General features: G+C 47.2%; 1 pseudogene; it reads right to left on the bottom strand.

Annotated features, from left to right (window-relative positions):
• Positions 1-10,208: 10,208 nt before the first annotated feature.
• On the bottom strand, positions 10,209-13,703 carry LOC114905795 (annotated as a pseudogene).
• Between the last annotated feature and the right edge of the window lie 293 nt (positions 13,704-13,996).

The following is a 13,996-nucleotide window of genomic DNA, read 5'->3' as shown; positions in this document are numbered from 1 at the left end:
TTAGACCTCCTAACTGGTCTCATCGTTAGCCTCCTAACTGGTCTACCTGTTTCCAGTTTTGCCCCCACTATAATCCATTCTCCACACATCAGACAGAATGATCATAGACATGTCAATCCCAGCTCAAAACCATCTAATGGCTTGTCACAGTACTTGAAATAAACACCTTCCCATGGCTGACATGGTCCTACACAGGCTTGCTCCAGAATTTCTCTCCTGCCTCATTTAGTACCAGTCTCTCCTTTTGCTCTCTTTAGTCAGACTTTTTCCTGAAATCCCTTGAATACACCAAGCTCATTCCCACTCTAGGGCTTTTGCCCTTGTGTTTCACCCTGCCTGGGATGCCATGCCTCTGGATCTTCCTGAAATGATTGCCTTCTTGTCATTCAATCTCACTTCAACCGTCACCTCCTCGGAGAGACCTTCCCTGACTACTCTATTTAATCTTGTAGTCTGTAAGTGACAATGTGATCAAGTTGATTGATAGTGCTGTTCAGGTAAAAATATATCCCAAATGTGCCCAGAGACCTTTCCTGACTATTCTATTTAATCTTGTTCCCCAGCCCTACCCAGTCACACTACCTTTGCACATTATTTTCATTTGTTTTCAAAGCACTTTTACTTTCTGAAATGATCCTGTTCCTGTATTTGTTGGTTGTTTGTATCTGTCATCCTTTCTCTAAAATGTGACCACCAGGAGAGCAGGGACCCTCTTCATCACCGAACTGTCAGCATCTAGAACAGAGTCTGGCACCTAAATATTTATTGAATGGCTGCACTTCTGTTTGAACATTTCCAGTGACTTGGAGCTGACTACTTTGATCCATAAAGCAGCTGATGGCTCTTTGGATGGTTTTCTGTGTTAGAAATTTCATCTTTCTCTTGAGCTAAGCACTGCATTCTTGACCATATAAACAGATTAGAAGAGAAAAAAAAACATATGATCATTACGAAAGATGCTGAGAAGGCTTTGATAAAATTTAACACCAGTTAGTGACAAAAAAAGTTCTAAGCATATTAGGTATAAGAAGGAACTTTCTTAAACCGAAAAAAAGCATCCTCCAAAATCCTACAGCAAACACATATAATGGTTAAACATTGAAACTTTTCCCTTTAAGATAAGTAACAAGACAGGGATGCCCATTGTCAACCCTTTTGTTCAGCATTGAATTGGAGATCCTGCACAGTAAGGGAAGGAAGTGAAATAACAGGAATAGGGATTTGGAAGGAAGAAACAAAACTGTCATTTAAATCTACTTTCTCATAGCTTTCACCCACTGGTTCTCTTTCGGTTTCCTGGAGGCCCACAGACCAAAGTTGTCCCTTCTTCTTCATGACAGTCCAGGTCTTCTTCCATCTCTGGGTCTCAGTCACCTCACCTAGAAAATGAAGGGTTGGACAAGGTTATCCAAAAAGGTCCTTGTGGTTCCATCTTTCCATAATTCTTTGAGCTCATATCATCTCTCCTGCAGGCTAAGCATCTCTGTTTTCCTCAATAGTTCCTAATAGTGATGATTTCCAGAGCTCTCCTTTCCTATCAGCACATCCATTTTTTAAAAATATATGGTTCCCAGAACTGGGGCAGAAGGTGAAGAAAGGGTAGGACATGAAAAGGTTGGAGTAGAGGGAGTTGGTTAGACTGCAGACAGAGTGTAGGAATGAAATGGTAGAGAGAGGCAGCAGAAGGAACGGGTTGGCAGGAGGCAGGGGACAGCATCTGTGGAAAAAGTTGCCTGGTGAGGGAGAGCTCCTTGACTTCTTTCCCTGGGATGAGAAGAGGGTCCCCTGCATGGTTTAGGAGAACAGTGATGGGAACTGAGTTTGTAGTTGGCCACAAGCATTTGGTGGCTCTATCAGTCCTTCCTTCCAGCTCTTCTACGCTGGGCTCCAAGACCCTCTCTCCCCATAGCTGGACGGAGGGAGGGGGATTGACACAAGCCAGCTCAGGGTGGGAAGGGAGACTGCACAGAGCCAGGTCCCTGTCCAGGAGGCAGGAGCAGCCGCCACAGTGGGAGGGAGCAGCAAGCCAACAGCTGAGTGAGACAAGGCCTGGGTTATTTTTTTTCCAGTTTGTTGGCATGTGGGTGGATTTTTCTCCTTTTTTCTTCTCTCCTGCTCTCTGCCGTTTCCACAGAGATGTGGGAGTTTGCAAATTTGTCTCAGTGCAAGGGAGAGGCAAGAGCCGATTTGGGGGTCCTTGTCAGGGACCAGGGGAGCAGAGAAGGACACTGCAATTCTGGTAACAAGAAAACTAGGGCCCATTCCCTGATAGTATCACTAGGGCGAGGAAGGCTCTCACTCTCTTCTTTCCTCTTGAGGCTGCAGGGACGCCTTCTCACCTCTGTTCAACTCTTAGCTCTCAAATTCATCCCACCTGGTGATTGCAAAAGGTTTTCTCTGCTTCTTTCCTTGCCCTGCAATGCCAAATGCCCTTTCCTCAGGGCCCTGGACAAACTATGGACACCCATGAGACTCTTCTACCCAGAGGCTGCTCTCCTCTCGAGTATGGCCGGGGGCTGGGGGTGGGGAGCTGAGGAGCTTTTCTTTTTTCTAGTTATACATTTAAAGGATTAAAAAAAAACCCAGTACTTATAGCACATGCTAAGTGCCAAATGAGTGTTTCAGGCTTTCAGAGGGGGAAGCTTTCTGAAAGAATTAAGGGGTGAGTAATTTACAGAAGTCTTCCTGGAGGATGTGGGACAGAGACAAACTGATAAAGTAGGTGAGGACATGCCAGGCAGAGGCCAAGAGTACGGAGTTGTGGGTCTGGACACCTAGATGCTGATCCCAGTTCTGCCATTTTGTAATGTGATGTTGAAAAAGGAAGTTACTTCCTTTCTCTTGGGCCGTCTTTCCTCATCTGGAAAATAAGCAGAATCTCTAAAGCTCTACAGATTTGTGGAGCCTGAATCCTGATTCCTGGCCTTGGGCGGGGAGGGGCGACAGTTATGAGCCATCTAATGAGATCATGTGTATCCAGAGTGTGTTGAACACCATCAAGGGATTAGATGACCAACTGTATCATTTTGCCTGGGACTCAGAGGTTCCCTGGGAAGCAGAACTTCAGCGCTGAAACGATCCTGGGCAAACTGGTATAGTTGGTCACCTCAGCAAGGCCCACATCCCCTACTTGTTATTATCACTATCATTATTGTTATCATTACCATTATTATTACCACTAGAGGGCAACACACTCTTATGCCTGGGAGTAGGCCTAACCACCCCCACCAAAAAAGAAGGTACGGAAGTGTCCCCTCATTCCAGGACCAACCAATCCTCTCAGGCTTTCTCTTGTAGAGAACACTGAGGAACAGAAAGATCTGTGGACCTTGAATTCCAGGAGCTTCCTTTTGGCCTTACCAGCCCCACGTGGTCTGACTTTGCCAACTGTGCCCAAACCCCAACCAGCAGTCAGTTGCCTAGTCTGTCTCACTGTGGCAGAACTACCCTGCTTCTCAGGGTACTGGTGACATAGGACATGCTGGCACATAGTGTTGGCTTGTCTGAACACAACAGGAACATTCACAAGGCTTTGCTGCTTGCATGCTTTTTTAAAAAAATACATCTTTATTGGAGTATAATTGCTTTACATTGTGTTAGTTTCTGCTGTACAACAAAGTGAATCAGCTATACGTATACATATATCACCATATCCCCTCCCTCTTGAGCCTCCCTCCCACCCTCCCTATCCCACCCCTCTAGGTCTTCACAAAGCACTGAGCTGATCTCCCTGTGCTATGCTTGCATGCTTTGACTACCTGGCAGTATATATATTCTACCAGGCCAGCTCCATTGATACAGGAGCTGGCTTTCTCCTTCCTAAAGAATTGATTTGTGGGACTTCCCTGGTGGTCCAGTGGTTAAGACTCTGTGCTCCCAATGCAGGGGGCCCAGGTTTGATCTCCGGTCAAGGAACTAGATCCTGCATGCTGCAACTAAAAATCCGCATCCTGCAACTAAGACCCGGTGCAGCCAAATAATAAATATTTTAAAAATAAATAAATAATTGATTACTATATTACCTTATAGCTGTCATCACATCAAATTGTAGTTGTAATTTATCTATCTATATACTCCATTAGATTGTTGATTCATGCATTCAACAAACATGGATTGCTTACTGCTTACCTACCATGACCCAGGCTTTTTGCCAGACTCGTGGTACAGTGGGGGGCAAAACAGACGGAATATCTGCCCTTGTAGAGCTAATAGTCTAGTGAGGGAGTTAGGAGGGAAGCAAACAAAGAACCACACAAATCAATGTGTAATTACACACTTGCTAAGTTCAAGGAAGGAGGACTCACCAAAAGCATATATCAGAGGGATCTGCCTCATCTGGGAGTGAGAGAAGGCGCTGCTGATGAACTGACATTTGAACTGAGATCTGAAGAATGAATAAGCGGTAAGTAGGCAAAGGCAGCAGAAAAGAGCTTTCTATGCCAAAAGAACAGCAGGTGTGCAGGGCCTGAGAGGGGAAGAGCCCAGCTCCCAGGAGGAGCCGTTTGCTTCTTCAGGGCACAACCTGCCTCTTGTTCATCTTTTGCTATAGCTCCAGGCCTGGCATACAGAGATGCCAAATAAATGCCCGGGGACTTGAATTGGATGAAATTTGGTCATGGAAATCATCATATGTTGGAGGTCAAAAGACCTAACTTCTGGTTCCATCCCTTCTGGGTAATTCGATTTTCCAACTGCTTACTGTCCACACATCATGTGCAAGGACCTGGGGCCAGGCTGGGCTGGGGGATTGAAAGGTAAACAAAGCGGTCTCTGCCCTTCAGCAGCACAGGGTCAGGTGAAGTGGCTGACAGGTAGACAGGCTCCTTCCACTCTCTGGCCCTCTTTCCCTTTGGTTCTAAAATGAAAGGTTGGGGTTCCAAAATCCCTAAGGCCCCTTCTAGCTCTAACAGTCTTGACCTTCTCTTCCTTGAATACCAGCTGGTTAGATGGCAGTGGGAACAGTAGAGCGATGCTTCCATTTCTCCTGCCTTATAGGCGTCACATAGGATAGGACTGGGGAAATATAGACTTGAGTTCTGTTTATGGACCATTCTCCCTTTTACAAGGGTCTCAGGAGCAGTTAGGGTTCGCTGCTTTTGGGGAGAATGTTTCAGAATTCCATGAACCTTTGTTTCTTTCTTTCCTCTCTCCTCTCCCCACCTGCCCCCTCCCCCCAGTCTTCTTGTCTACATCTAGAACTGTGTTCATATATCAGGGCTGCAAAGGGCCTTTAACATCATCTTATCTAACCCCTCCATCCAGTGTTTACATTCCCTAGGCAATAGACCCTCCAAGTGAGTCCGTCTGGCCACTATTTGAAGACCTCCTTTTGATGGTGAACTCACCCTCTTCACTAGGCTTCGCCTATGAGATGTTTCTTCCCTCTGGGAGTCTCCCTGTAATTTTCACCCATTGCTTCTGGCTATGCCCTTTGGAGCTAAGCAGAATAATTCCACTACATTGCCCCCACTGACAGCCTATTGGATATTTGAAGCCAGGAATCATGTCTTCATAAGCGTGCTCTCCTCTAGGCCTAATATCCTCTGTTCCTCCAAATGTTCTTCACTGGTTCAAATCCCCTTAGCATCTGTAATATAGTTTAGTTTATGTAAGATTTATATCCCACCTACTTTAAAGAGGATATTAGGCAACTCATCAGTTACAACATGAAAGAAAGACAATTAGGGATAAAAATGTGGAAGAAAACAGACCAGAGACCATGTAAAGGAAGCACAAATAGATGTTGCCAGGTACCTAAAATGAACTGGATTATAATTGGACTCTGAATTTGGCTCGAAGTTTTATGGCAGCTAGGACAAAATTGGAAATGCATTGGGTTATGTGGTTTTATGTTCTGACAGACTTGAGCTTACAAATCATCTTCAGAGAGAAAATTTTCCTTAAACGAAACCCAGACTGGCCTATTAGGATTGCTTTCTGTGAGACTATTCAAAGCCTGACAGGTACTTTACATACATCTTGCCTCTTCCCCCACTAGGGGGAAAGGGGCTGGAAGGATAATTAATTAATTAGCAAAATGCTGTCTCAGTTTTAATCACCGCTATCTCTTTAGGGATCCCCACAGGGATGAGCCTTCTTTTTTTGTTCCTTTTTCCTTCTATGTGCCTTACAGATGGTCACTTTCTTACCATTCTTCTCTTTACAGTCTTTGATCTTAAGACTCTTTGGAATACCAGACCTCAGGAAATAGCCCAAGTAAGGAGTTATAGCCTAGTGGTCACACAGCAATTATGTGCAAATCATTTCTCTCTGGTCCTCAGTGTTCTCATCTGAAAAATGAGTTCATCTCTAAGCACTCTAAGCTTCAGGTTGGATATTCTGGACTGTAAAGTCTTTGAGGGAAAAGACTGATGATTTTTTTTTTAAATTTTATTTTCCCATCTTGTGTCTGGCAGCTAACAGTATAGGAGAAGATCTGCTTGTGGTAGAGCTGTGAGAATCCAATAGGAAAAACCAATTTGAACAGATGCCGCCTTCAAATCTGAGGAAAATATTTCATGGCTCTCATCATCATGATGAGTTCTTGTTGACTGGATACTGGCAGCAGTGAGATGTGGTTTTCAGGGTTCTTTCCTGCTTTAGCTCTGCATTCCTTGGCAAAGCTGGCCCTGGGGTAAGGGGAATTGCAACAATCACACGAGGGACCGAGGCTTCTGGGAAACGACTCTGGGAGGCAACAGGCAGGAAAAAAAGGTAGTGCCACAGTCTCTGGTGAACGACAACAATGAACCAATAAAAACCCACTTTGTAGTGTGTAATATTCGGTACACTTAATGTCCATATCCAGGAACCCCTCCCCTCCTAGCATGTTCCTCTCCTGCTCAAAAACCTTCCATGACTTTTCATTGCCTATAACAGAAGGTCCAGATGCTCTAGTTTGGCTTTGGAGTCTTCTCCAAGCGGAATCAAGCCATGTCTTCCCATCTCCTTCTATCTCTTACAATTGCACGCACGCACGCGTGCACTTCTCCTTCTCTCTTCAAACTACGTGTGGTTCCCTAAACACACAGTTTTCCCGACTCTGTTTCTTTCCTGCCATGACATGTGGCTCCCTTCAACAGGTGTTTCTCAGCTCTACCACTTCCACTTGTTGAAATCCTCAGCTCAGCTCAAATACCTTCACATCCATAAAGACCTCCCAGCACCCTACTCCTGGTGCCTCCACTTTTGTTCGTTGCACATTCCATTTTGTTAGTCCTGTTTGTGATTTAGGATTGTAATCTGACTAGACTGGGAGCTCCCTTAGGGCACAGGCCATGTGTAATTCGCCCAGAGCTCTCCATCATCCTTTGCTGCTTTGTTTTTCTCCAGAGCATCTAGCACCATCTGGGTTCGTTTCCTAGGACTGCCGTAACAAAGTACCACAAACTGGGTGGCTTGAAACAGCAGACATTTATTCTCTCACAGTTTGGGGGGCTAGAAGTCCGAAATTGGGCCATGCTCTCTATGAAGGCTAGAGGGAAGAATCCTTCCTTGCCTCTTCCTAGCTTCTGGTGGTTGCCAGCAATCCTTTGTGTTCCCTAGCTTGGAGACTCCAAACTCTGCCTCCATTTCACGTTGTATTCTCCCTCTCTCTCTCTCCCTGTGTGTGTGTGTGTGTGTGTGTGTCTATGTCCAAATTTCCCTCTTCTTTTAAGGACACCAGTCATTAGATTGGAACCCATGCCAATAGAATATGACTTCACCTTAACTTGAGTACATCTGCAAAGACCCTTATTTCCAAAAAAGATCACATTCACAGGGTGGACATCAAGTCTGGGGGGATACTATTCAACCCAGTACTCCATCCAACATGTTCTACCTATTCTATTTCTTTATTGTCTCTCTCCCCCGGTAGAATGTCAGCTCTATGAGGTTAGGAACTGTTGTCTGTTTTGTTTGTTGGTATATCCTCAGTGTTTAGAATACTACTTGACACATAGTAAACACTCAATAAATATTTTGTGACTGAAACTTTATACTCATCTGCCTCCTACCTTGCAGAGAATCTGAATGAGAGAAGCAGGGACAGGGATGGGAATGCAGGTTTGCCTAGAACATAATAAATGCTCTGTAAATGTTTGCTGGATGAATAGAAGTATTTGATGGATATATTAATTTAACACTTATGGAGCACCTATTTTGTACAGAGTATAAGGAAAGATACAGAGAAATGAGGAGGAAACATCTGAGCATCCTGGCTATGCCTCTGTGTGACCCTGGGCAAGTCATTCAACCTCTGGGTTTCACTTTCCTCATCCGTAAGGTGGAGGTAATAACATTATCTACCTCATAGGATTGTCATGCAAATTGAGTTCGTGCATGTAAAGTACTTAGCACAGTGCCTGACACATGGTAAGCACCATAGATGTGTTATTATTACTGTAGTTGCTGTTACATGCTAGACTCTGTGCAAAGTGTTTTTAAAAAGCAGCTTTATCGAGATACAATTCACATACCATAAAATTCTCCCTTTTAAAATGTACAATTCAGTGTTTTTTAATTAACAGGGTTGTGCAACCATCACCACCATCTAATTTTAGAAAACTTTCATTCTCCCTCCCCAAAACCCCATAGCAGTCACTCTTCTTTCCCCAACCCATGCCCTCGCCCCTGACAACCACTACGCTACTTTTTGTCTCTATGGATTTGCCTATTCTGGAATTTTATATAAATGGAATCATGCAATATGTGGACTTTTGTGTCTCCTTTAGCATAATTTAGCATAATGTTTTCAAGGTTCATCCATGTTTTAGCATGTATCAGCACTTCACTCCTTTCTTAAGAATTGAGGTATAGTTGATTTACAACATTATATAAGTTTCAGGTGTACAATACAGTGATTCACAATTTTTAAAGGTTATATTCCATTTATAGTTACTATAAAAATTGGCTATATTCCCTGTGCTGTACAATATATCCTGTAGCTTATTTATTTTATAGATAGTAGTTTGTACCTCTTAATCCTCTACCCCTCTCTTGCCCCTCCCCGTTTCCCTCTCCTCACTGGTAACCACTAATTTGTTCTCTATAACTGTAAGTCTGTTTTGTTGTATTCATTGCTTTGTTTTATTTTTTAGATTCCACATATAAATGATATCATCAGTATTTGTCTTTCACTGTCTGACTTATTTCACTAAGCATGATACCCTCCAAGTCCATCCATATTGTTGCAAATGGCAAAATTTCACTCTTCTTTATGGCTGAGTAGTATTCCATCTTGTACATATACCACATCTTCTTTATCCATTCATCTGTTGAAGGACACTTAGGTTGCTTCCATATCTTAGCTATTGTAAGTAATACTGCTACAAACATTGGGGTGCATATATCTTTTCAAAGTAATGCTTTCCTTTTCTTTGGATATATACCCAGGAGTTGAATTGCTGGATCATATGGCAGTTCTATTTTTAGTTTTTTGAGGAACCTTCATAATGTTTTCCACAGTGGCTGCACCAATTTACATTCCCACCAACATTATACTAGGGTTCCCTTTTCTTCACATCCTCATCAACACTTGTTATTTGTGGTCTTTTTGATGATAGCCATTATGACAGGTGTGAGGTGACATCTCATTGTGGTTTTGATTTGCATTTCTCTGATGATTAGGGACGTTGAGCATCTTTTCATGTGCCTGTTGGCCATCTGTACATCTTCTTTGGGAAAATGTCTATTCAGGTCTTCTGCCCGTTTAAAAAATTATTTCGCTTTTTTGACATTGAGTTGGATGGGCTGTTTATATGTTTTGGAACTTCATTCCTTTTTATGGCTGAACAATATTCCACTGTGTAGATATACCACATTTTGTTTACCCATTCATCAACAGATGAACATTTAATTGTTTCCACTTTTTGGCTATTATGAATAATGCTGCTATGAACATTCATGTATAAGTTTTCGTGTAAACACTTTTCATTTCCCTTGGGTATATTCCTAGGAGTGGATTCCTGGGTCATATGGTAACCCTATGTTTAACATTTTGAGAAACTTCCAAACTGTTTTCCAAAGCAACTGAACCATTTTACATTCCTACCAGCAATCGCTCCACAGGTTCACCAATACTTCTCCTTGTCTGTCCTTTTTGTTTTAACTATCATAGTGGGTGTGAAGTGGCATCTGTATGTGTGTGTTTTAAGAAACTGATGTTTATTTTTCAACAACTTTATTTCCATTTTCTGTTTAAGAGCCTATGGAAGAACAGCTTCAAACTACCCAGTGGTCATTCCTACCCATTCAGTGGCCTGAGCATTGGGAGCAGTCTTCAGTGGTGGGCTGAGTGCTCCAATCTTCAGCAGAGAACGGCTGGATAGTCACAGAGGGCACCAACATACTATCAGACCAGCCTGTGACCTCAGGTTGAGTAGCAGTAAACTCAGGAGCTGGAGCAGTCCATTCACTCTGAAATTCTTCCACGGTCACATCTTTCCAGCAGTGGCCTGTTTATCCTTTTCGATCTCTTTAGGGTCTCTGTAGAAGCAGAGATCAGGCATGACCTCCAGTGGATGCTCATGGGAGATGGTGTCACATATGCATGGTACTTCCCAGGCCAGCATCCACATCAGACCCACTGAGTGGGCTCCTTTGTTGTTGCATGGGGTAGCAGCGTCCACGTGGCACAGAGAATCTGTGTCACACAGAGCAATGGTGGGCAGGTTAACATAAGACACCTCTGTGAGAGGCTGGTGGTCAGCGGTGGGATCAGTGACCACTGGAAGTTGTGGCTCACGGAAGGCTGCCTGGATCTTGTTAACGAAGATTCCAGGAGTGAAGCGGCCAGCAATAGGAGTGGCCCTGGTGGCAGCAGCGAACTTCAGCACAGCTTGCTGGCCAGTATTCCTGGAAGATATGACACTGACATCAGCTGGGTTTTCAGTGGCACGAGTCACCAGCAGAAGCTTCTCTTTAGATTTGTGATGTAGATACCATCACTTTGCCTTTTGTAGACATACTGTTCCATTTGAAGTCAAGGTTGGTGCCACCTAAGTGGGTTCCTGCTGCAAGGAATTTAAGGACATCCTCCTTCATCTCAGGATATCAAGGGCTCTGGACATTGTGAAAGATTCCCTTTAAGTTACGTATGGAAAGCTCATTGTGGTTTTGATCTGCATTCCCCTGATGGCTAATGATGTTGAGCATCTTTTCATGTGGTTAATGGTCATTTGTATATCTTTGGAGAAATATCTATTCAAGTCCTTTGGCCATTAAAAAATGGGTTGTTTTTTTGATGTTGAGCTTTTAGAGTTCTTTACATATTCAGATATATCATTTGCAAATATTTTCTTCCATTTTCTGTGTTATCTTTTCTGTGACAAATGTTTTTACATGCTGTTTCCCAAGACCACTCCTGTGAGGTAGGTGTTATTGATAGGAAAATGGAAGTTCAGAGAGAAGATGAAAGTTAAATCTAGTTCTGTCTGACTGTAAAACTCAAGCTTTCTCTTCTACCCCAACCTGCTCACAAAGATGAATGAAGACATGTTTCTGGCTTTAAGGAGCTTGGTCTGGCAGAGGACATGACACAAGAACAAAAACGAATGCGCTATTGACACAAGTGGACAAGCAGAGTTCCACTTGTCCCACAAGTGCCACAAAAGACGTGTGGAGGAAGCGAGCGATTCTGGCTGGGGAGACCAGGGCTGGCTTCAGTAAGGTGGCATATAAGTCTTGAAAGATGGGTACAGTTTCATTGGATGGAGGTGATGGAGTAAATGGAGGTGGGCATTACCAAAGGAGAGCAGAAAATGGGGGTTGAATGAATGAATGGGGCTTTGATCCTAAGACTGGCTGTGATGGGGTGTCCCAGGGCTTGTTGGGGTGGGAGATCCTGGGACTGCCCATGCTGTGGGCTAGAGAGAGGTCACCTGAGGTAGGAGGTCCAGGGGTTGGATGGGATGGGGAATCTGACACTTGGGATTGGCAGACCCAGGGGATGGGGAGTCTGTGTGATGCCTAGACCTGGGAGCTGCCTGGGATGGAGTTTTCTGGGAGGTCTTAGACGAGGATCTTGGGCCTGGTGGACCCAAGGGACATTGGAACGGACTGGGATGGAGGGCTTCTTTAGGCTGCATTAAGGGAAGACTCTGGGACCGGTGGAATGTGAGGGGGCTGGCCCGGGTGCCTTGGGGCGGGTCCGGCTTCGGGTGCGGGCGGCGGTGGCAGGTGGGACGCTCGGGGGCGGGCCGGGCGCGCGGGGTGGGGGCAGGGGCGAGGGGCGGGCCGGCGGTCGGGGCGGTCCCGCGCGGCCGCGCTGCGCAGTGACTCCGCAGCGGGCGGAGCGCCGTGGGCCGCGTCCTCGAGAGCCGTGGCGGTTGGCGGCGGTAGCGGCAGCGGCAGCCTCAGCTCCTGCTCCCCGTGCCGCCTGCCCCAGCGCTGTCTCCCGGGCCCCCCCGGGCCCCCGGGCCTTCGAGCCCGGTGCGCGCCCTCGCGTCCCGCCGGCCCCCTCCCCCGGCTGGGCCCGGGGGAGGGTGGCGCCGTGAGCGAGCGGGGACCGGGCTCTCCTGCCCCTTCCCCTGCCCCTGGGCCGCCAGGATGGAGGCGGGGTCGGGTCCCCCGGGCGGCCCGGGATCCGAGAGCCCCAACCGGGCGGTGGAGTACCTGCTGGAGCTGAACAACATCATAGAGAGCCAGCAGCAGCTGCTGGAGACCCAGCGGCGGCGCATCGAAGAGCTGGAGGGCCAGCTGGACCAGCTCACCCAGGAGAACCGCGACCTGAGAGAGGAGAGCCAGCTGCACCGCGGGGAGCTGCACCGGGACCCCCACGGTGCGCGGGATAGCCCGAGCCGCGAGAGCCAGTACCAGAACCTGCGCGAGACCCAGTTCCACCACCGCGAGCTGCGGGAGAGCCAGTTCCACCAGGCGGCCCGGGACGTGGGCTACGCGAACCGGGACGGCGCCTATCAGAACCGGGAGGCTGTGTATCGGGACAAGGAGCGGGACGCCTCCTACCCACTCCAGGACACTGCTGGTTACTCTGCCCGCGAGCGCGACGTGGCCCAGTGCCACCTGCACCACGAGAACCCAGCCCTGGGTCGCGAGCGTGGCGGGCGGGAGGCCGGGCCAGCGCACCCGGGCCGCGAGAAGGAATCCGGCTATTCGGCGGCGGTGGGCGTGGGGCCCCGTCCATCACGAGAGCGGGGCCAGCTGAGCCGTGGCGCATCCAGGAGCTCCAGCCCCGGGGCCGGCGGCGGCCACAGTACCAGTACCAGCACCAGCCCGGCCACAACCCTCCAGAGAAAGTAAGGAACGCGTGTTTGTCTTCCCTGGCTCTTCCCTGCTAGTTCCCTCTCCAACTTGTACGGCTGGTAAAGTAAGAAGCCGGTGCCTGATTCCATGTCCTTCTCTCCAGTCCCAACCTGCCGGGAGAAGCCGGGTCCCCCTCGTGCAGCCGACACCCCTTCTCTAGCTACCCCAGAGTGGGTTGGCCCGATGAGTGCAGGCGTCTCTTCTTTCTCAAAACCGTGGCCAGTGAGGGCCTGGAGCAGTCATCACCCCCTCCACTTCTTCACCCCCTCGCTATATCCTTGCCAGAGGATGGCTTTTCATTTATTTATTTTATTTGGATGTGCCGATTGGGATTTTTATTGTCTCCGACGGTGTCAGATCAGAGCCCCAAGGGAAAGAAAGCGCCCCCCCCCACCTCGGGTCTCCTCTGCGGGTCCTGAGCACAGGCCTGATCTGATCTCCTCTGGCGGCCTCAGCTCCATCCTTTCGCAGAGAGGCAGGTGGGGACCAGAATGGCTGCTGGAGGCTCTTATCCCTCTGAGGGGAACTGCAGCACATCCTGGTCGGGGGAGCAAAGATGGAGGCCCGGCCCTTGGCTAGTTCCTCAAAGACCACCCCCTCTCCACCCTCAAGGAAAAACCACCCAATTAAAGAGCATACCAGCAAGGGAAGTCAACAGATCTTCCCTCTTATTGGATCAGTGCCAGTTTCTGTGCTGGGGCCTGTGTGTCTGCCTATTTGGGACACCTTGGCAACATCTATTGGGTTGGTGGGG

The sequence above is a fragment of the Monodon monoceros genome, unplaced genomic scaffold (genome assembly GCF_005190385.1).
Source record: "Monodon monoceros isolate NGI ecotype Baffin Bay Population unplaced genomic scaffold, NGI_Narwhal_1 Super_Scaffold_22, whole genome shotgun sequence".
Lineage (NCBI taxonomy): Eukaryota > Metazoa > Chordata > Mammalia > Artiodactyla > Monodontidae > Monodon > Monodon monoceros.
Note: the sequence above shows the minus strand (reverse complement) of the source record. Positions and strands in the feature narration are given on the sequence as shown.